Raw genomic sequence first — 21,187 nt, forward strand, 5'->3', positions numbered from 1 at the left:
GGGATTTGAACCCCGGTCTCCAGAACACTACCCTGGGTCTCTGGATTACTGATGCAGTGGCAATACCACTATGCAATCGCCTTCCCAAAATCTTCCCGTGCTACGTGATTTTTCCGAAAGTGGAAACAGCAGCAGGTCTGCCACCCACCAACCAGAGGTAGGGGACTAATTAATCCAATTAATTGGTCCATTAGCAGCCATTTTACAAGTGCTGGAACAGCAACCACCCAATACCCCCCTCTCCTCCCCCACAAATGGGGAAGTGACTTTCCAGTGGCCATCCTGCCACCTACCATCCTACCTACCCTGCTGCCTATCACCCTGCCACCTTGCCATCTTATGTATCCAACCACCTTCCCTACCCTGCCACCCTATTCTGCTTTCACCTACCCACCCCACCACTCTGCCAATCTACCCACTTACCTCATTCACACTCATTTACTAACACACTGAAAAGCAAAGGTCCCAAAGCTCCTCACTGTTAGTGAATGAAGACTTAACAAAGTACGGCAGTTAGTGCTGTAGAAAGGGGGCGCAGCTTGACTTCCTCTGACACTCCTGCCCTACAAAGGAGGCCTCAAGTCCAGGCCAGAATTGCAGAACACCATCTTAGTGTAAAAGATAGGAGCAGAGTGGGAATCTGACAGCGATTGCGATTCCTCAGAAGCTCGACCCTCTGTGTTTTGGGGTTTTCTTTCAGCGTTTCAGATTAACCATGAGTACTGGCGCAGAGAGGGGGAGTAATGCTTATTGAATGGCAATCCTGCAGAAAGGGTTGTAATTGGAGCAATTGACCTTCGGCCCTCGAGCTCGTGAGGGAGAAAAATAGCCAGCTAGGGTTTCCATTCCTGATTGCAATCTGATGATCCTGTCAGAAAGTTTGTGTTTGTGGACATTAGGTGAGATGGGGTTAAGCCTGGTCTCTGATGTGCTTCAACATCTGAGCAGCCTGCTGGCCCTCACTGTAGTCTGTGTAACGTTTCCAGCATGAAAACAGGCCCCTCGCCCAGCTGCAGCCCTGTGCATTCAGCATAAGAGGAAGAAAACGGGAGAGAACATTGGCAAATTCTCAGTTAAGTCGACAAATTAGACTGGAAGGCTTCAGTTACAGTAGCATAGTTTTAAAAAAATAAGTGCAGAATCCAACAATTAGGAAAGGTTTTCAAGCTTCCTGGCCTGTCGTTTCCACAGCTGAAGTGAGTCTTTTTAAAAAAATGCCCCTATAGCAGAAGGAATGCAGAAAAAAAGGAACACTCAATGGCAACAAGAGAAATAGTTTTGTTCCTTTATACACACGCACTTAAGGGATTCTCCAAAAATGATTTTGGAACTTTAGTGAGCTTGAGTGTTTGTTTTCTTTGGTGAAGATATTTAAATGAGCTTCTCACTCATCAAAAAACTGAAACCTGAACTTTAACGACTGGAAACCAATCATTTAAAACAATAATATAAACTTGCAGGGAAAAAAAACCCCAAAGGCGTTCTGGTGGGTTGAGGGAAAACAGAAACAAGCCTGAACAGCCCAGATGAAGTCGGAAAGCAATGGCAAGAATTACAGATGGTGGGATGGTTGTTCACCAATGAAGTGCTTTGTTTTTGAGCTCACCAAAATTGGAAAGCAACTTGCCTGAGGCTAACTGAGTGGAATTTTCCATCTTATATAGGTATGAAGAGATTTATTTTTTTAAAGTTTCAAGTTAAGTATGGTGGGCGAGTTCAATTTTGTTCCAGGGCTATCACTAATACATTCCAAAAGCTGCAGAGAAAAACATCGCAACTCCCACATAACCTATCGGGCTCTACCCTTCTGGCAATGGTTGCTAGTAATTACTGCGGTTCACATTTGGCTTGTATTTAATGCTCAGGGGAGATGCTGCTTTAAAATTGTCAGCAGGTACAGTACTTCCTAGTTGGGGGAAAATGGCAGAAGTGCTTAACTGACAGGTTCGTATTCGCAAATGACATAGCCCTTTCTTACCTCTCCTGAGTCACATGCTCATTTCCCAACTGACTGGTAGAAGAGCTTTATTCCCAGGCTGGTTGTTTTCCAACTAAATGAGGAGGGAAATAGGCGAAAGAATCACCCACAGCCAACTCCTACTGCATAAGTAGGGATATATAGTACAGACAGACTTGTGATCCAGATAATGATATTTAAATATCATGGTTAGGGAAGGTTGGAGGGGGTGGGAGGTTGGAAATGGGGCATTGGGGACCGTTGGAGGGGGATTGAGGGAAGGTTGGAGGGGGGAAGGTTGGAGGGGGCTGGAGTTGGAAGGGGGGCATTGGGGAAGGTTGGAGGGGGCTTTGGGGAAGGTTGGACGGGGATTAGGGAAGGTTGGAAGGGGATTGAGGGAAGGTTGGAGGGGGAAGGTTGGAGGGGGATCGGGGAAGGTTGGAGGGGGATTGAGGGAAGGTTGGGGGGGGGGAAAGTTGGAGGGGGATTGGGGAAGGTGGAGGGGAATGGGGAAGGTTGGAGGGGGATTGAGGGAGGGTTGGAGGGGGAAGGTTGGAGGGGGATTGGGGAATGTTGGAGAGGGATTGGGAAGGTTGGAGGGGGCGAAGTTCAGAAGGGTGGTGTTGGGGAAGGTGGAGGGGAAATGGGGAAGGTTGGAGGGGGGTTGGGAGGCAAGATTTGGGGGATTGAGGGAAGGTTGAAGGGGGTATCAGAGGAGGATTGAGGGGCTTGGTTCGAGGTTGGAGGGAGGGTTGGGGGAGGCTGGGAGGAGATTAGGTGCAGATTCAAATTTTTTTGTAAATGTAGTGATTTCTTTGTAGACACTTTCCTAACATCATGTTTTCCGGGTCCTTAGGGGGAGGGGGAGCAGCCCCAAGTCGTGGTCCACATTGGCACTAACGACATAGGTAGGAAAGGGGACAAGGATGTCAGGCAGGCTTTCAGGGAGCTAGGATGGAAGCTCAGAACTAGAACAAACAGAGTTGTTATCTCTGGGTTGTTGCCCGTGCCACGTGATAGTGAGATGAGGAATAGGGAGAGAGAGCATTTAAACACGTGGCTACAGGGATGGTGCAGGCAGGAGGGATTCAGATTTCTGGATAACTGGGGCTCTTTCTGGGGAAGGTGGGACCTCTACAGACAGGATGGTCTACATCTGAACCTGAGGGGCACAAATATCCTGGGGGGAGATTTGTTAGTGCTCTTTGGGGGGGTTTAAACTAATGCAGCAGGGGCATGGGAACCTGGATTGTAGTTTTAGGGTAAGGGAGAATGAGAGTATAGAGGTCAGGAGCACAGATTTGACGTCGCAGGAGGGGGCCAGTGTTCAGGTAGGTGGTTTGAAGTGTGTCTACTTCAATGCCAGGAGTATACGAAACAAGGTAGGGGAACTGGCAGCATGGGTTGGTACCTGGGACTTCGATGTTGTGGCCATTTCGGAGACATGGATAGAGCAGGGACAGGAATGGATGTTGCAGGTTCCGGGGTTTAGGTGTTTTAGTAAGCTCAGAGAAAGAGGCAAAAGAGGGGGAGGTGTGGCGCTGCTAGTCAAGAGCAGTATTACGGTGGCGGAGAGGATGCTAGATGGGGACTCTTCTTCCGAGGTAGTATGGGCTGAAGTTAGAAACAGGAAAGGAGAGGTCACCCTGTTGGGAGTTTTTTACAGGCCTCCTAATAGTTCTAGGGATGTAGAGGAAAGGATGGCGAAGATGATTCTGGATAAGAGCGAAAGTAACAGGGTAGTTATTATGGGAGACTTTAACTTTCCAAATATTGACTGGAAAAGATATAGTTCGAGTACAATAGATGGGTCGTTTTTTGTACAATGTGTGCAGGAGGGTTTCCTGAAACAATATGTTGACAGGCCAACAAGAGGCGAGGCCACGTTGGATTTGGTTTTGGGTAATGAACCAGGCCAGGTGTTGGATTTGGAGGTAGGAGAGCACTTTGGGGACAGTGACCACAATTCGGTGACGTTTACATTAATGATGGAAAGGGATAAGTATACACCGCAGGGCAAGAGTTATAGCTGGGGGAAGGGCAATTATGATGCCATTAGACGTGACTTGGGGGGGATAAGGTGGAGAAGTAGGCTGCAAGTGTTGGGCACACTGGATAAATGAGGCTTGTTCAAGGATCAGCTACTGCGTGTTCTTGATACGTATGTACCGGATGGAAAGGGAGGAAGGCGTCGAGCGAGGGAACCGTGGTTTACCAAGGAAGTGGAATCTCTTGATAAGAGGAAGAAGGAGGCCTATGTGAAGATGAGGTGTGAAGTTTCGGTTGGGGCGATGGATAGTTACAAGGTAGCGAGGAAGGATCTAAAGAGAGAGCTAAGACGAGCAAGGAGGGGACATGAGAAGTATTTGGCAGGAAGGATCAAGGAAAACCCAAAAGCTTTCTATAGGTATGTCAGGAATAAGCGAATGACTAGGGAAAGAGTAGGACCAGTCAAGGACAGGGATGGGAAATTGTGTGTGGAGTCTGAAGAGATAGGCGAGATACTGAATGAATATTTTTCGTCAGTATTCACTCAGGAAAAAGATAATGTTGTGGAGGAGAATGCTGAGCCCCAGGCTAATAGAATAGATGGCATTGAGGTACGTAGGGAAGAGGTGTTGGCAATTCTGGACAGGCTGAAAATAGATAAGTCCCTGGGACCTGATGGGATTTATCCTAGGATTCTCTGGGAGGCCAGGGAAGAGATTGCTGGACCTTTGGCTTTGATTTTTATGTCATCATTGGCTACAGGAATAGTGCCAGAGGACTGGAGGACAGCAAATGTGGTCCCTTTGTTCAAAAAGGGGAGCAGAGACAACCCCGGCAACTATAGACCGGTGAGCCTCACGTCTGTAGTGGGTAAAGTCTTGGAGGGGATTATAAGAGACAAGATTTATAATCATCTAGATAGGAATAATATGATCAGGGATAGTCAGCATGGCTTTGTGAAGGGTAGGTCATGCCTCACAAACCTTATTGAGTTCTTTGAGAAGGTGACTGAACAGGTAGACGAGGGTAGAGCAGTTGATGTGGTGTATATAGAACATAGAACATAGAACAATACAGCGCAGTACAGGCCCTTCGGCCCACGATGTTGCACCGAAACAAAAGCCATCTAACCTACACTATGCCATTATCATCCATATGTTTATCCAATAAACTTTTAAATGCCCTCAATGTTGGCGAGTTCACTACTGTAGCAGGTAGGGCATTCCACGGCCTCACTACTCTTTGCGTAAAGAACCTACCTCTGATCTCTGTCCTATATCTATTACCCCTCAGTTTAAAGTTATGTCCCCTCGTGCCAGCCATATCCATCCGCGGGAGAAGGCTCTCACTGTCCACCCTATCCAACCCCCTGATCATTTTGTATACCTCTATTAAGTCTCCTCTTAACCTTCTTCTCTCCAACAAAAACAACCTCAAGTCCATCAGCCTTTCCTCATAAGATTTTCAAATGGATTATGGATCTATATGGATTTCAGCAAAGCGTTTGATAAGGTTCCCCACGGTAGGCTATTGCAAAAAATACGGAGGCTGGGGATTGAGGGTGATTTAGAGATGTGGATCAGAAATTGGCTAGCTGAAAGAAGACAGAGGGTGGTGGTTGATGGGAAATGTTCAGAATGGAGTACAGTCACAAGTGGAGTACCACAAGGATCTGTTCTGGGGCCGTTGCTGTTTGTCATTTTTATCAATGACCTAGAGGAAGGCGCAGAAGGGTGGGTGAGTAAATTTGCAGACGATACTAAAGTCGGTGGTATTGTCGATAGTGTGGAAGGATGTAGCAGGTTACAGAGGGATATAGATAAGCTGCAGAGCTGGGCTGAGAGGTGGCAAATGGAGTTTAATGTAGAGAAGTGTGAGGTGATTCACTTTGGAAGGAATAACAGGAATGCGGAATATTTGGCTAATGGTAAAGTTCTTGAAAGTGTGGATGAGCAGAGGGATCTAGGTGTCCATGTACATAGATCCCTGAAAATTGCCACCCAGGTTGATAGGGTTGTGAAGAAGGCCTATGGAGTGTTGGCCTTTATTGGTAGAGGGATTGAGTTCCGGAGTCGGGAGGTCATGTTGCAGCTGTACAGAACTCTGGTACGGCCGCATTTGGAGTATTGCGTACAGTTCTGGTCACCGCATTATAGGAAGGACGTGGAGGCTTTGGAGCGGGTGCAGAGGAGATTTACCAGGATGTTGCCTGGTATGGAGGGAAAATCTTATGAGGAAAGGCTGATGGACTTGAGGTTGTTTTCGTTGGAGAGAAGAAGGTTAAGAGGAGACTTAATAGAGGCATACAAAATGATCAGGGGGTTGGATAGGGTGGACAGTGAGAGCCTTCTCCCGCGGATGGATATGGCTGGCACGAGGGGACATAACTTTAAACTGAGGGGTAATAGATATAGGACAGAGGTCAGAGGTAGGTTCTTTACGCAAAGAGTAGTGAGGCCGTGGAATGCCCTACCTGCTACAGTAGTGAACTCGCCAACATTGAGGGCATTTAAAAGTTTATTGGATAAACATATGGATGATAATGGCATAGTGTAGGTTAGATGGCTTTTGTTTCGGTGCAACATCGTGGGCCGAAGGGCCTGTACTGCGCTGTATTGTTCTATCTATCAGTTAATTGTTTTGTGATTAATTGTTCCTAGAGAATCAGCACCTTCAAGTCCACAGTTGGTATAGTCATTCTGTCGACTGCATGCAGATGTAATGAAAGAAGGACAAAACCTATATACAGAGAGCACCTCCCACAATGTCTCAAATCACTTTACAGCAAATAAAGTACTTTTGAGATGTAGCCACTGGTAAAATGTATACTAAAAGGCAGAGAACAGGCTCGAGGGACTGATTGGCCTACTCTTGCTTATTCTGGGATGGGTGAGATAAACTGGGATAGATGGCGTTTGTCATCCATAATTACCTTGCGAACTGAGTTTGGAATCATGGCTGGTATTCTGTTTATTTTGTTGCTAATGCAAGTTTTCTATGAACAGACTTTGTGGGATGAAATTACTCGGATCGGAGTGTGTAAGAGGCTCATTGTGAATCGTAACCTGTTTTACACTGCAAGTGTTTCTCAAAGGCCTTTTCCAATGACTTCAAACTTGTCCTTTTGTCCACTTATCGATAATGCCACTCTGCCTTGATGCTTTTGAGTTGTTTGAAATGTTGTGATGAAGTTGTGTCGCTATTCAAAATATATTGTAGCAAGAAGCAGCAATCAGCAGAGATCAAGAAAATGCAGATCCAATTATGAACTATTCAGTCTTTGTTCTCTGGCCTCTTAAATGTTTTGTTGCGCAGATGCTCCTGAGGACCCAGAAGCAGGAGAAGCACCGGGGCCCATGATTTCTCTCCCTTGTCCTGCTGCAAATGCTTACTGACGTAAATGGAAATCACAGGTGATGTTTGATATCTAAGAAAAGATCTTTTTTCTTTCCCACTCCAATTCTCAACCCACCTCTCCTGAGAAAGCTAATGCTGAGAATTTCCTCGGAGTTCCTCCTCCTCTGCTGCAGTTTCATCGACCAAAGTTCAGCAGAAATCCACATGAACCAAGTTTGCACTCAGGTTGTGGCGATGGGAGTAGGAGAAACAGAGAAAATCGGTGTTGTTCGTTCTCATTCAGGGATACACCTGTTTTTGTTCTGACTCTATGAGCTCCACAAACATCAGCCCCAATTCTCTTTGATATCTCACTGACGTAATACTGCTTCATTTTGGAGTCAAAGAGTGATTGTCAGCAAGTAATGTGGTGGTGGAAGCAGGGTAGCAATCCACAGCACCAGTGAACATAATGGAGAAGGAATCTGAAGGAGAGCATGCAATGTATCAGTTGAATGCAGTCCGATTGAAATTGTCTTCATGGTAAATGGAAGTCGACACCGGATCTTCAGTGAACATAGTGGGTTGTCAGACTTTGAAATATCTTTGTGCAGGAATGCAGTCTTTAAGCTTGAAGAGTGCTGCAACCAAACATCCGAGATACACCGGGGAAATTGTGAAGATCCGCGAAACAGCCAATACCCCAGGGGCATACAGAGGACAGGAGACCAATCTGCATTTGTTTGTCATGGAGGGACATAGACTCAGTCTGCTGGGAAGAGACTCGGAAAGGAAGATTAGGCTCAACTGGCTGGAAATCTTCAAAATATCCAAAGGTGTCCTCCAAGCTGGGCAGCACGGTAGCATTGTGGATAGCACAATTGCTTCACAGCTCCAGGGTCCCAGGTTCGATTCCGGCTTGGGTCACTGTCTGTGCGGAGTCTGCACGTCCTCCCCGTGTGCGCGTGGGTTTCCTCCGGGTGCTCCGGTTTCCTCCCACAGTCCAAAGGTGTGCAGGTTAGGTGGATTGGCCATGATAGATTGCCCTTAGTGTCCAAAATTGCCCTTAGTGTTGGGTGGGGTTGTTGGGTTGTGGGGATAGGGTCGAGGTGTTGACATTGGGTAGGGTGCTCTTTCTAAGAGCCGGTGCAGACTCGATGGGCCGAATGGCCTCCTTCTGCACTGTAAATTCTATGATAAGCTGTTTTAAGGAGGTATGGAGAAATCGTCCACAAGGAATTGATCCGGATTAAGGGCATAAATGTTAAAATATATGTCAATTCGGATTCAACACCCAAGGCCTTCAGAGCCAGTCCAGTGCCCGATGCATTGCACCAGAAGGTTGAAGCAGAGCTAAAGAGATTGTAAGAGCTGGGTATAATCAAGTCGGTTCAGTTTACAGAGCGGGCGACGCCAGTAGTCCCAGTCCTTAAACCTGATAGTTCAATAAGGGTTTGTGGGACTATAAGCTGACCATAAATCAGACTGCCCAAGTCAATTGATATCCAATTCCCTGAATTGAAGACCTCTGCATCAAGGTGGCGGAGGACATCACCTATTCAAAATTGGACCTCAGCCATGCCTACCTGCAACCAAAGTTGGATGTGGAGTCCCAGAAGTTTGCTTCAATCAATACCAACAAAGGCCTCTTCCAGAATACCAGATTTCAGATTGGTATCTAGCCTGCGCTAGTTTCCTGTGCACGATGGAAATTCTCCTCGGGGGAATTCCCAAAGTAATGGTTTACCATGATGATGTGCTAGTCACTGGCACTACCCAAAGAACATATGGCCAGACTAGAGGAAGTATGAAAGAGGTTTCATGATGCATGTGTCTGCATAAAACATGGAAAATGTGCTTTTCAGGCCTCAGATGTGATGTTCCTAGGATTTTGCGTTGTTGTGACAGGGTTGCACATCCTGGAAGAAAAGGTCAAGGCCATATGAGACATACCTGCACCCAAAAATGTCAGCGAGCTTTAATCCTTCCTCAGTATGGTAAATTAATGGCGTCAGACCAGATGAGCTGCTCATGGGACATTGATTGAGAACCCGATTGTATCTTGTATTACCAAATTTGGCAGGGAGAATAGAAGCACCTCAGGCCCCCCAGAAGATTTAGTGGTCAGAGCAGAGGGTTGACAGGTTGTTGCAGGTGGGAGACCCTGCTATGGTCCGTAATTTTGTTTCAGATCCGCTCGGTTAGAAACCCTGGTTGTGGCCCAGCCAGAGTCAGTGTTTTATGCGGTCAGTGTTAACAGGAAGACCGTCAGAAAGCTCATTGACCATTTGAGGAGTCAAGGGATGGCGACTCCCACCTTGGAGTCAACAAGTCCGGCTGGCATGGTGAATACTCCTGTAACTCTGTACAGCCAAGGGGAGCCAGGGATTTCTCATTCTGTTCAAACAGCTGTGCCTATTGAGGACGGTGATGCCAGTTTGCCTGTCATTGGGTGGTGCCTCCTGAAGCAGCACCAACTGTTGAACAGTCGATCGCCCTGAAGAGTGCTGAGCCTGTGGCAGGACTTTCGAGGTCCCAGTGGATCCGGGGGTCTCTGAACCGATTCACATTTTGATATGTTATTTTTTTCCCCTCTTGTCTCTGTTAACATTTGTAAAATCTGTATTTAATTTTGGGGTAATTGCAATAAGGAACTTAAGGGGGGAAGCATGTGGTAGTGTGGCCCTTTAAGGGGGCAGGCTCCACGGACGGCCTAACCGGCTTGGGAGTAATCGCACAGGGGTTTGTGAACCCCAGCCAATAAGGAGTTTGCGTGGCGCCCTGGGGACAGGACCCCGGGCAGTGTGGACCAAGGAGCTGAAGTATTAAGATCCGCTGCATGGTCTTCTGTGCCTGTCACTTGACAGCCTTTGTCTTTCCTCAGTAAACCCCTTTGTTAACCACTGGAAGCCATATTTGGTTTTGTTTTCAACCCCTATCCACATACACACATTTAGAGCCAGGAGACACCAGATAGCAATCGGGGAACCCTGGCTGACTCTGCCCCCCTTGGGGAAGACAGATAGATTTATATTATTCTGACTGGGTTCGCTCAATCCACACCTGCTGGGAATTGAACCTGGGACTTTCCCAGTCTCTACACTCCGCCAAAACAGTGAACTTATCAATTAAGATATCAGGAGACTGGTAGATTTATTTCTGAGGAGGCCGAAGGTGATGCAATGTATTTTTCTGTAACTGGTGAATAGAGAGTTAATGAGCATCCTGTAATATAGTTATATATTTCTTTTTTCCTCAATGAGCTTGTCTGACAGGCTGGGCAGTCTGACAGCACAAGATTGACATGCATCGTTTGAAGGCACGTAGCCCAGCTCAGGTTTCTCCTGTCAAGATTTGGAACATGAGGCAACCTGCATCATTACCTCAGGTGAAATCATTATCTTTCTTTTGTGGAGGGGAGTGGTGGAATGTTTCTGCTTCACTTCATTCCCACATGCACACTTAATAAATTGAACTTGTATTGCCCTAAGGTAGGGCAAGGTGAGGTTAGAAATGTCAGGTTAAGTGTTTTGAAAAGAAATTCAAACAAGTCGCATCTCATTGAAAAGCTCAAGGATGGGCTGGCAGTTCTATAATATGTATGAAAGAGCCATAATAATGCAATTCATCTCGTGAGACAGGCAATGATAAATCAAAAAGACTTGTCCGGTGACATTCGTTTGTTTATTTGCTGCAATGAAAACTAACCTTTTTAAGGCCTACAATCTAAGATGGTGTGGAACAATACTTATTGCATTGTGTGTCTTGTTCTGGTTTACCTAACTTTCAACCCGTAGAAAGTACTGACAGGACCGACTGTCACCAAACTGGGGAATCAGGTATGCCAGATCCTTCAATCCAGCATCCCGGTACAAGTGGAATCCATTACTCAGCTAAGGGTATTTTTTGGTTTGGGGAATTGGGTTTTCACCGAGATCGATCGTGTCCAAAGGTACACCATGCACAATTTTCTGAATAAGGAAGGAAAAAAATGTGCCCAAAGCCGCTCTCACGCTGATGCCCACCTTGTGTGCGGCTTCATCAAACTGTGTGCAGTTCCTTGTGCAAACACCAAGAGTCACTACGTACTGATGTTCTACCTGTCCGTGGTGTTGCGAAGGATGGGTCTGGCCACTTTGCCGCGGAACACTCTGGGCCATGATGTATCACCTATCCCTCTCGTGGAAAAAATTGTTTAGAAATACACTTTTGACCATAAGGCGATCAAGCAGTAGACTGCACGTAACGTCCTCGAGGCCCTGGGCCGATAAGGAGCAGTGGATCCCGTTGGATGATTCCTTGAACAGACTGTCAGAGTCATTTGGCAGAATGCTTCATTGCCAGAAGATTCAAACAAGCACCAAGACCTCGCTTGACAGATGGTGAGAAGGGCACTCCCCATCAGATCCTTCATGCACGTCCAAAGTCTCTGCACCGTTGCATGCTGCCCTCATAGCGGCTGCGGGAGGGAAATGACGGTCACACACCTCCTTGTGGAATGTGCCTTTGCAAAGATGGTCTGGAGAGAGATGCAGCGGTATTTGTTGAGTTTCATCCCGAGCAGCTCTGTGATGCTGGACTCTATGCACTGTTCACAGGGACGCACATCGAGATAAATATTAACTGTTGCTGGAGGATCATCAACTCAGTAAAAGACGCTCTTTATTTTCCCGAAACCTGCTGATCTCCCAGTGCAAAAATCTGTCCTCGACCGAGTGTTGCAGACTGGCACATTCCAAGGTCCAGGGCTACATGCTGAAGGACGTACTCAACCTTGGGGCAGCCGTTGTAAAGGCTCAATGGGGAAAGGCCACTGTGTAAGGCCTTTCATCCAGTGTACACTGAGGGGCTAGTAACCGTATAAAACCCCTCAGAATGTGTGCTTAATCCTAACTCTACTGAAGCACCGCAGAGTGCAACATGACCAGTGTTTATGGTTTGAAAAGGTACTCTCTGTAATGAAGAAATTGAAATGTATTAATGTTCTCATTACTGAATTGAAGCATCTCGAGTACATCTTGAGACTACTGTTGCACTTTCCTGTTATGACAATTTGAAGTGTTTTGCAACGTTTCTTTCAGATATTTTATGAATAAAATATATTTTTGCAAAATTGGGTTTTCATCAGATTTGAAGACTGTTTCAATTTTTAATTTGCTCTCAGCATTTCAAATCAGACTAAATGCAAAGTTGCCTTTACTCTTTCTCAACAAAATTCCTGTTTATCAGTTTTAACGAACACACCCTATCGGACCATGTCAATGTGACATTTCTCATTGTTTTGCCAATTTATTCTCTTATTACTGGTGCTTAATTCCACAGTCACTGGAAACCAATAAGTATGTGTGCAATATCCCACATGGGACCTACGAGGTTGGAATGCTTGTCTTCCGCATGCTCCTCGTGGAATACGAGCTACTCAGCTGAGCCACCTCCATGATTTTCTGGACCCAGGGTTGTGTGTGTGTGTTTTTATCTGTGTGTGTTATTCAACCGTGTAAGGCATCACACCAAGTGGATGCTCGAATTACATTGGTCATGTTATATTTGCCGCGATTTTAAACGTTCTATGGACCTGTTGTCTCTATATTCAGCTCACAGCTTGCACAAATGTTATGAATTGCTTGCTAAACCCAGTAACAGAACGACAAATCTGAAGTTTATTGCCATTAGTCTTTCAGTTGAGCACTGGCACTAAAGATTAAGGACAGTTTGATCGCTGTCCACTTTGGTCAAGGGATTCTCCCCTGCTAAGGTTTGGCAGATACCCTGTCACATAGCAAAACAACCTAACACCCTGACAAAATAATGGACAGGCTTATGTTTAATAATTACAGGAGACAAATAAATCATTAGCCTCACTTATCTTTCTTTTTTTGTCACAGCGCTAACTGTTTCCATAATGTAGACATATTCTTGTGGTAATCTTGAACCGCTGTGTTCATTGACCTACAATGGCTTCCTGTTCCGCAGTGCACTCCAATTAAAAATGTCAACCCAAATCCCTCAATATCTTTACAACTTTCTATCTTGGTTACCTTTCCAACAACTCTCCAAGATTTTGTGCAGCTGTTCCTTCTTGTGCATCAACCTTTGAGCCATGTCTAAGCACCACAGCCCCCTCTGAAAGTAAAAACCCATTTTTTTTCTTTCAGACTCTCCTTCAAATATACTTCTTTGCCAAAGCTGTTAATTACAGCTCCTTGAAGTCAATGGAACTGATAGTGTGGCATACAGCCATTGGCAATGTGGCACTGCCCATTTTGTGCTGCTGCCCATGACAAATCTCTGCCCCATGGAATATAGCCTCCATGTTGAGGGGAAGATAGATGGGAGTTCTCTCTGAGTTCTTGCTAATGCTAAGCTACCTTGGTACAAGTTCAGAAAACTTAGGTATGTATCTCTTGTGCCTCATCAGGCAGTTTTTGGTGCTGGCATCGAAAATGTGAAATGAAAAATCGTTCAGTTCCTCAACACCTGGGCAGCACAGTGGCTCAGTGGTTAGCACTGCTGCCACACAACGCCAAGGTCCCAGGTTCGATCCCGGCTCTGGGTCACTGTCTGTGTGGAATTTGCACATTCCCCCCGTGTTTGCGTGGGTTTCGCCCCCATAACCCAAAGATGTGCAGGGTAGGTGGATTGGCCACGCGGAATTGTCCCTTAATTGGAAAAAATGAATTGGGTACACCAAATTTCTTTTTTAAAAGTGCCTCAAAACCTGATATTCCCGATTTAAAATGAACACAAAATATGGCAAAGCTCGGTCTATAAAAATACATCAAACTAACAATATTAGTTCCTTACTTTGCACTTGGCATGGCACATTGACAGTGATTACATGGTTGAATTAATTAATGAAAATGGTGCTAGAAATGAATCCTTGAACCTAATTTTGACCAATGTATAACTCAGTAGGCCTATTGTCTAACAACCAAGAGCCTCATTCATGGCAGTTTTTAATTAAAACTTGTTTTTAAGAGATCCTTCCGCTTATGGATGTATCTTTATTGGGCCAAGACTCCAATCTTGTATTTTTATGGAAACTGAAGCTGCTATTTTTTTTAGAAAATAGAGTTTAACATTCAGCCCACACTTCCCACTGGGCCTTTCTTCCCCTTTGTGCTGCTGAAAGATTTTAATATAAAATAATGGGCCTATCATCAACGCAACAAAATAGCTGCAGCTGTGGTAGTAACTATTTTCCATTGGTAGAAAGCCAATAGCATCTTCCAACAGTAAAACCGGGTCCAATGTAGTTGTTTGCCTCACTCGCTCTCTCTCTCTCTCTCGCGAGTGAAAAGCCAGTTAAAGGCCATGTGTGTTCTTTCAGTTGCTTTCAGCAAGTAATTACGAGCTTGTAAACGGGCTCGGGTGACAATGTCATTGAGGAATGTGGGCGCCATCATGTCGAACACTTGCATTCGCCTCTAATTTTCCAGGACTCTGAGCGATGAACTAAAAAACATAGCGTCAATGTTAGAAAACAGCCTGACGGGCGACCTGAGGACAGTTAATCATTAGCTTGTTTGGTTACTTTTCTCTAACTTATTACTCCATTGTACATACACTCATTCTAAAGATGCTGTGGTTTATAAGGTTATTGACCTCGACTCAAATGCCTTCAGATTCATTTAATGTTTTTTTTTCTGGGATGGTCACTGCTGAATGGACCTTAGTACAATATAATAAATGCTTGACTACTCAACCACCATATTACAATGAGGGTGGAGTGCACAGTGAAGCATGTTATTACAGGGAGGAAAAGAGCTTTCGGTGTGACATTTAATCCATTTCTTCTTTTATATGTTACAGTAAAATGGAACGCATATCAATAAGGTTGCTGCAAAGATTTATCATGCTGAGAGAGCAAAGAACAAAGAACAAAGAAATGTACAGCACAGGAACAAGCCCTTCGGCCCTCCAAGCCCGTGCCGACCATGCTGCCCGACTAAACTACAATCTTCTACACTTCCTGGGTCCGTATCCCTCTATTCCCATCCTATTCATGTTATTGTCAAGATGCCCCTTAAATGTCACTATCGTCCCTGCTTCTACCACCTCCTCCGGTAGCGAGTTCCAGGCACCCACTACCCTCTGCGTAAAAAACTTGCCTCGTACATCTACTCTAAACCTTGCACCTTAAACCTATGCCCCCTAGTAATTGACCCCTCTACCCCGGGGAAAAGCCTCTGACTATCCACTCTGTCTATGCCCCTCATAATTTTGTAGACCTTTATCAGGTCGCCCCTCAACCTCCTCCATTCCAGTGAGAACAAACCGAGTTTATTCAACCGCTCCTCATAGCTAATGCCCTCCATACCAGGCAACATTCTGGTAAATCTCTTCTGCACCCTCTCTAAAGCCTCCACATCCTTCTGGTAGTGTGGCGACCAGAATTGAACACTATACTCCAAGTGTGGCCTAACTAAGGTTCTATACAGCTGCAACATGACTTGCCAATTCTTATACTCAATGCCCCGGCCAATGAAGGCAAGCAGGCCGTATGCCTTCTTGACTACCTTCTCCACCTGTGTTGCCCCTTTTAGTGACCTGTGGACCTGTACTCCTAGATCTCTTTGACTTTCAATACTCTTGAGGGTTCTACCATTCACTGTATATTCCCTACCTGCATAAGACCTTCCAAAATGCATTACCTCACATTTGTCCGGATTAAACTCCATCTGCCATCTCTCCGTCCAAGTCTCCAAACAATCTAAATCCTGCTGTATCCTCTGACAGTCCTCATCGCTATCCGCAATTCCACCAACCTTTGTGTCGTCTGCAAACTTACTAATCAGACCAGTTACATTTTCCTCCAAATCATTTATATATACTACAAACAGCAAAGGTCCCAGCACTGATCCCTGTGGAACACCACTGGTCACAGCCCTCCAATTAGAAAAGCATCCTTCCATTGCTACTCTCTGCCTTCTATGACCTAGCCAGTTCTGTATCCACCTTGCCAGCTCACCCCTGATCCCGTGTGATGTCACCTTTTGTACTAGTCTACCATGAGGGAGCTTGTCAAAGGCCTTACTGAAGTCCATATAGACAACATCCACTGCCCTACCTGCATCAATCATCTTAGTGACCTCCTCAAAAAACTCTATCAAGTTAGTGAGACACGATCCTTCTGGTAGTGTGGCGACCAGAATTGAACACTATACTCCAAGTGTGGCCTAACTAAGGTTCTATACAGCTGCAACATGACTTGCCAATTCTTATACTCAATGCCCCGGCCAATGAAGGCAAGCATGCCGTATGCCTTCTTGACTACCTTCTCCACCTGTGTTGCCCCTTTTAGTGACCTGTGGACCTGTACTCCTCGATCTCTTTGACTTTCAATACTCTTGAGGGTTCTACCATTCACTGTATATTCCCTACCTGCATAAGACCTTCCAAGACCCTTCACAAAACCATGCTGCCTCTCACTAATACGTCCATTTGCTTACAAATGGGAGTAGATCCTGTCTCGAAGAATTCTCTCCAGTAATTTCCCTACCACTGAAGTAAGGCTCACCGGCCTGTAGTTCCCTGGATTATCCTTGCTACCCTTCTTAAACAGAGGAACAACATTGGCTATTCTCCAGTCCTCCGGGACATCACCTGAAGACAGTGAGGATCCAAAGATTTCTGTCAAGGCCTCAGCAATTTCCTCTCCAGCCTCCTTCAGTATTCTGGGGTAGATCCCATCAGGCCCTGGGGACTTATCTACCTTAATATTTTTTAAGACGCCCAACACCTCGTCTTTTTGGATCTCAATGTGACCCAGGCTATCTACACACCCTTCTCCAGACTCAACATCTACCAATTCCTTCTCTTTGGTGAATACTGATGCAAAGTATTCATTTAGTACCTCGCCCATTTCCTCTGGCTCCACGCATAGATTCCCTTGCCTATCCTTCAGTGGGCCAACCCTTTCCCTGGCTACCCTCTTGCTTTTTATGTACGTGTAAAAAGCCTTGGGATTTTCCTTAACCCTATTTGCCAATGACTTTTCGTGACCCCTTCTAGCCCTCCTGACTCCTTGCTTAAGTTCCTTCCTACTTTCCTTATATTCCACACAGGCTTCGGCTGTTCCCAGCCTTTTAGCCCTGACAAATGCCTCCTTTTTCTTTTTGACGAGGCCTACGAGAGCGTTAACATATGGAAAATATCTGCATTGGATCAGCCTCTCTGATGATTGAATAAATAAAAACAGCGTCGCTACCCTTAGCACATTTTGTGTCCTTCTGTTTAAATATTTTGCCCAGATACTTAACTCCCTGTCCACATTGTACTGCCGGCTGATAATTTGGGCCACAAGCATCACTTGCTCTACAATGCAGATTTAGCCCTTCTGATTCTCGGTGACTTCTAAAAATGCCTGGGAAAGCTGATGGCAGACAGATCCAGGGACTGAAGTGGCACACGTATAAGATAAATGTGAAAATACACCTCCCTGGTTACCTTCTGGGCCAGAGGTTAGCGTCTTTACTTAGTGATCGGGGCTGTTCCATCTGGTCCTCAGCTTTGGCCTTCCGCCTTGCCTGAAAGTCTGCTCCCATTTGTCTGCCTGCTTCAACACCAGGGTTGGGAGGGGAGTCAATTAAAATAGCCCAGGCCTCATGTTGGTGCAGTGATGTGAGTCTGTCACTTGGGTCAACTCCTGCTCATCGCATTTACAGACATAGTTATAATTGTGGCACTGATGTCTGACAGATATGAGGCCAAAGTTTTGTGGAACTGTGCAACTTATGTCATCATAACACTCTCACTCCGAATTATACGATTGTGGGGTCAAGTCGCACCTGTGACCCAAGGGGCACCCAAACTTTTTGTTCTGCTTATGTTCATAGAATTTACAGTGCAGAAGGAGGCCATTTGGCCCATCGAGTCTGTACCGGCTCTTGGGAAGAGCACCCCACCCAAGGTCAACACCTCCACCCTATCCCCATAACCCAGTAACCCCACCCAACACTAAGGGCAATTTTGGACACGAAGGGCAATTTAGCATGGCCAATCCACCTAACCTGCACATCTTTGGACTGTGGGAGGAAACCGGAGCACCCGGAGGAAACCCACGCACACACGGGGAGGATGTGCGGACTCCACACAGACAGTGACCCAAGCCGGAATCGAACCTGGGACCCTGGAGCTGTGAAGCAATTGTGCTATCCACAATGCTACCGTGCTGCCCAAAATGACAATTATCAATGACTTGGGTTAGGGCAGCACGGTGGCACAGTGGTTAGCACTGCTGCCACACGGCGCCGAGGTCCCAGGTTCAATCCCGGCTCTGTGTCACTGTCCGTGTGGAGTTTGCACAATCTCCCTGTGTTTGTGTGGGTTTCGCCCCGACAACCCAAAGATGTGCAGGCTAGGTGGATTGGCCACGCTAAATTGCCCCTTAATTGGAAAAAATAAATCAAAAAAATAAATACGATCAATGATTTGGGTGAAACAATAGGGAGCTTTTGTCTAAATTCGCTGATTATCTTAGGTGGCACTGTGAATGGCGTGGATCGGAGCAGAAAGTTTCAAAGATACATTGATAAATGAAGTGAGTGGGTGAAAATGTGGCAAATGAAAAGTATGGGCGATTTAATTCTAAAGATATTGGAAAAATGATGAAACGCAAATCAGAGCATTTTCTGAATATGTACAAGGTTGGACAGGCTGGGCCTGCATCGTTAGAGTTTAGAAGAATGAGAGGTGATCTTATTGAAACATAAAAGATCCTGAGGGGATTTGGCAGGGTGAATGCTGAATGAATGGACCGGGGCAGTTGGTGAATTGCGTGAGAGCCCGAAATTGCCCATTGTGCCAGGCCGATAACGAGTCACCTGACTCTCTCTGCACGGTGCAATCTGGATCTCGCCCTCGCTGGGCAAGATCCATGTCTGAATATTTAAATGAGGCTAACGACCCATTTAAATTCCGAGATGCTGGTTTCACCTGGCCACCGGGGCTCTACGTTCGCGCCTGGGAGACCTCACCAGGGAGTCATTTAATACTAGTCCACACCATCATGGACCAGGCGTATTGACATCTGGGGGTCTCCTGGGCCATTTGAGACCTCTGGGTGGTTGAGGCAGGGCAGGATGGGAACCTGGCACTCCCCCTGGAATCTTGACACCTTGGCACTGCCAACCTGGCACCTTTGCCAAGCCACCCGGGCACCCCAGCAGTGCCATCCTGTTGCAGCCAACTGTCCGGGTTGCACTGCCAGGGGTAAGGTTGCTGGGTGGGTTGGGCTTGCCACTTGGAGGCGGGTTGAAGGGGAGTTCCTGGAGGCCTCCCCAAGGTTGGGAGATGAGGGAGGATCAAAATATTGGCGCATGGTCTGAAAGGCTGGGGTGGTGGTGGGGGGGGGGGAGATTGTGGACAAAATGGCAACCTGATCTGCGAGCAACCTTTCCTGCTGGTGAGCTGAAGCTTGCCAACAGGAAATCCCTCGACGTTCGGCCTCGGCGGAGAGAAACTTCTTGACGCTAAAAAACACTGGTGAAGTGCCGTTGGATCGCGGGGTTGTTTTCAGCGCTGCAACCACCGTGAATCACCCTGCTAAATGTGCCGGATGTTTTCGCTTGTGGGAGAGAATAAAGCTGGGGGGCACGATTTAAAATGGCGTGTTGCATGGCTCTCCCATCCCACCACTGGGTAACCCGTCACGGGTGGTCACCTTTGGCGGGACTGGAAGATCCCGCCAGCGGAATGGGCTGAAAAAAAACACCCAAAAGGTCTCCAATTCAGATGGAGATGAGAATGATATTTCTCTCTCTGAGGGTCATGAGTCATTAGAACTCTCTTCCCCAGGGAGTGGCGAAGACAGGGTCACTCTTATTTTTAAGGTAAAGGCAGATTGATTTTTGACTAAGAAGGGAGTCAAAGGTCAGTGGGTGTACACTGAATGTTGAGTTGAGGCCACAATCAGATCAGCCATAATATTCTTGAATGGCAGAGCAGGTTTGTGGGGAAGAACAACCTACTCCCCCATTCCTAATTGGTATGTTCATATGTAATGTCACAACTGGCTGATGGTCTGATCTTGAGCCCCACTGCAGTGGCTTCAGCATGAAACCTAGGCTGAAACACCAGTGCAGTGTTACACTGTCGGTGGTGCTGCCTCAGTTCATAGAATCATAGAATCTACAGTGCAGAAGGAGGCCATTCGGCCCATCGAGTCTGCACTGGCCCTTGGAAATAGCACCCCACTTAAGCCCACACCCGTAACCCAGTAACCCCACCTAACCTTTTTTGGACACTGAGGGCAATTTATCATGGCCAATCCACCTAACCTGCACCTCTTTTGACTGTGGGAGGAAACCGGAGCACTCGGAGGAAACCCACGCAGACACGGGGAGAACGTGCAGACTCCGCACAGACCGTGACCCAAGCCGGGAATCGAACCTGGGACCCTGGAGCTGTGAAGCAACTGTGCTAACCACTGTGCTACCATGCTGCCCTCAGCAGGAACAAGTTGAGATGTTAAAATGAGGTGCAGCCTACCCTCTCTATCCTTAACCAACATTGTTCCAATTAAGTTAAAGTTTCCCCATTTGAGGCCATTAAGTGGCAAATTAATGACCATTTAAGGGCTGTTAATATATATATATATAAAATAGCTTATTGTCACAAGTAGGCTTCAATGAAGTTACTGTGAAAAGCTCCTACTCGCCACATTCCGATGCCTGTGCATGGAGGCCAGTACAGGAATTGAACCCGCGCTGCTAGCATTGTTCTGATTTGCAAGCCGGCTATTTAGCCCACTGTGCTAAACCAGCCTCTGGTTACTCACCCAACCAGCCCCTGATTACTCACCCAACCTCAATTTTAGCAATGGCGGGAGGGGTTTATGGACAGGTGAGAGTGCCTGGAAAGTGACGCTCCCACCTCACTCTCCACCCTGTTCATTTCATTTCA

General features: G+C 46.4%; 1 long non-coding RNA gene across 1 annotated transcript; it reads left to right on the top strand.

Annotated features, from left to right (window-relative positions):
- Positions 1-1,025: 1,025 nt before the first annotated feature.
- Positions 1,026-17,497, top strand: LOC140426061 (uncharacterized). Its single transcript, XR_011948120.1, has 3 exons — positions 1,026-1,664; positions 10,546-10,670; positions 15,095-17,497. It is a non-coding gene; the product is annotated as an uncharacterized lncRNA (long non-coding RNA).
- The last annotated feature ends 3,690 nt before the right edge of the window (positions 17,498-21,187 follow it).

Source organism: Scyliorhinus torazame, chromosome 1, assembly GCF_047496885.1.
Source record: "Scyliorhinus torazame isolate Kashiwa2021f chromosome 1, sScyTor2.1, whole genome shotgun sequence".
NCBI classification, from domain to species: domain Eukaryota; kingdom Metazoa; phylum Chordata; class Chondrichthyes; order Carcharhiniformes; family Scyliorhinidae; genus Scyliorhinus; species Scyliorhinus torazame.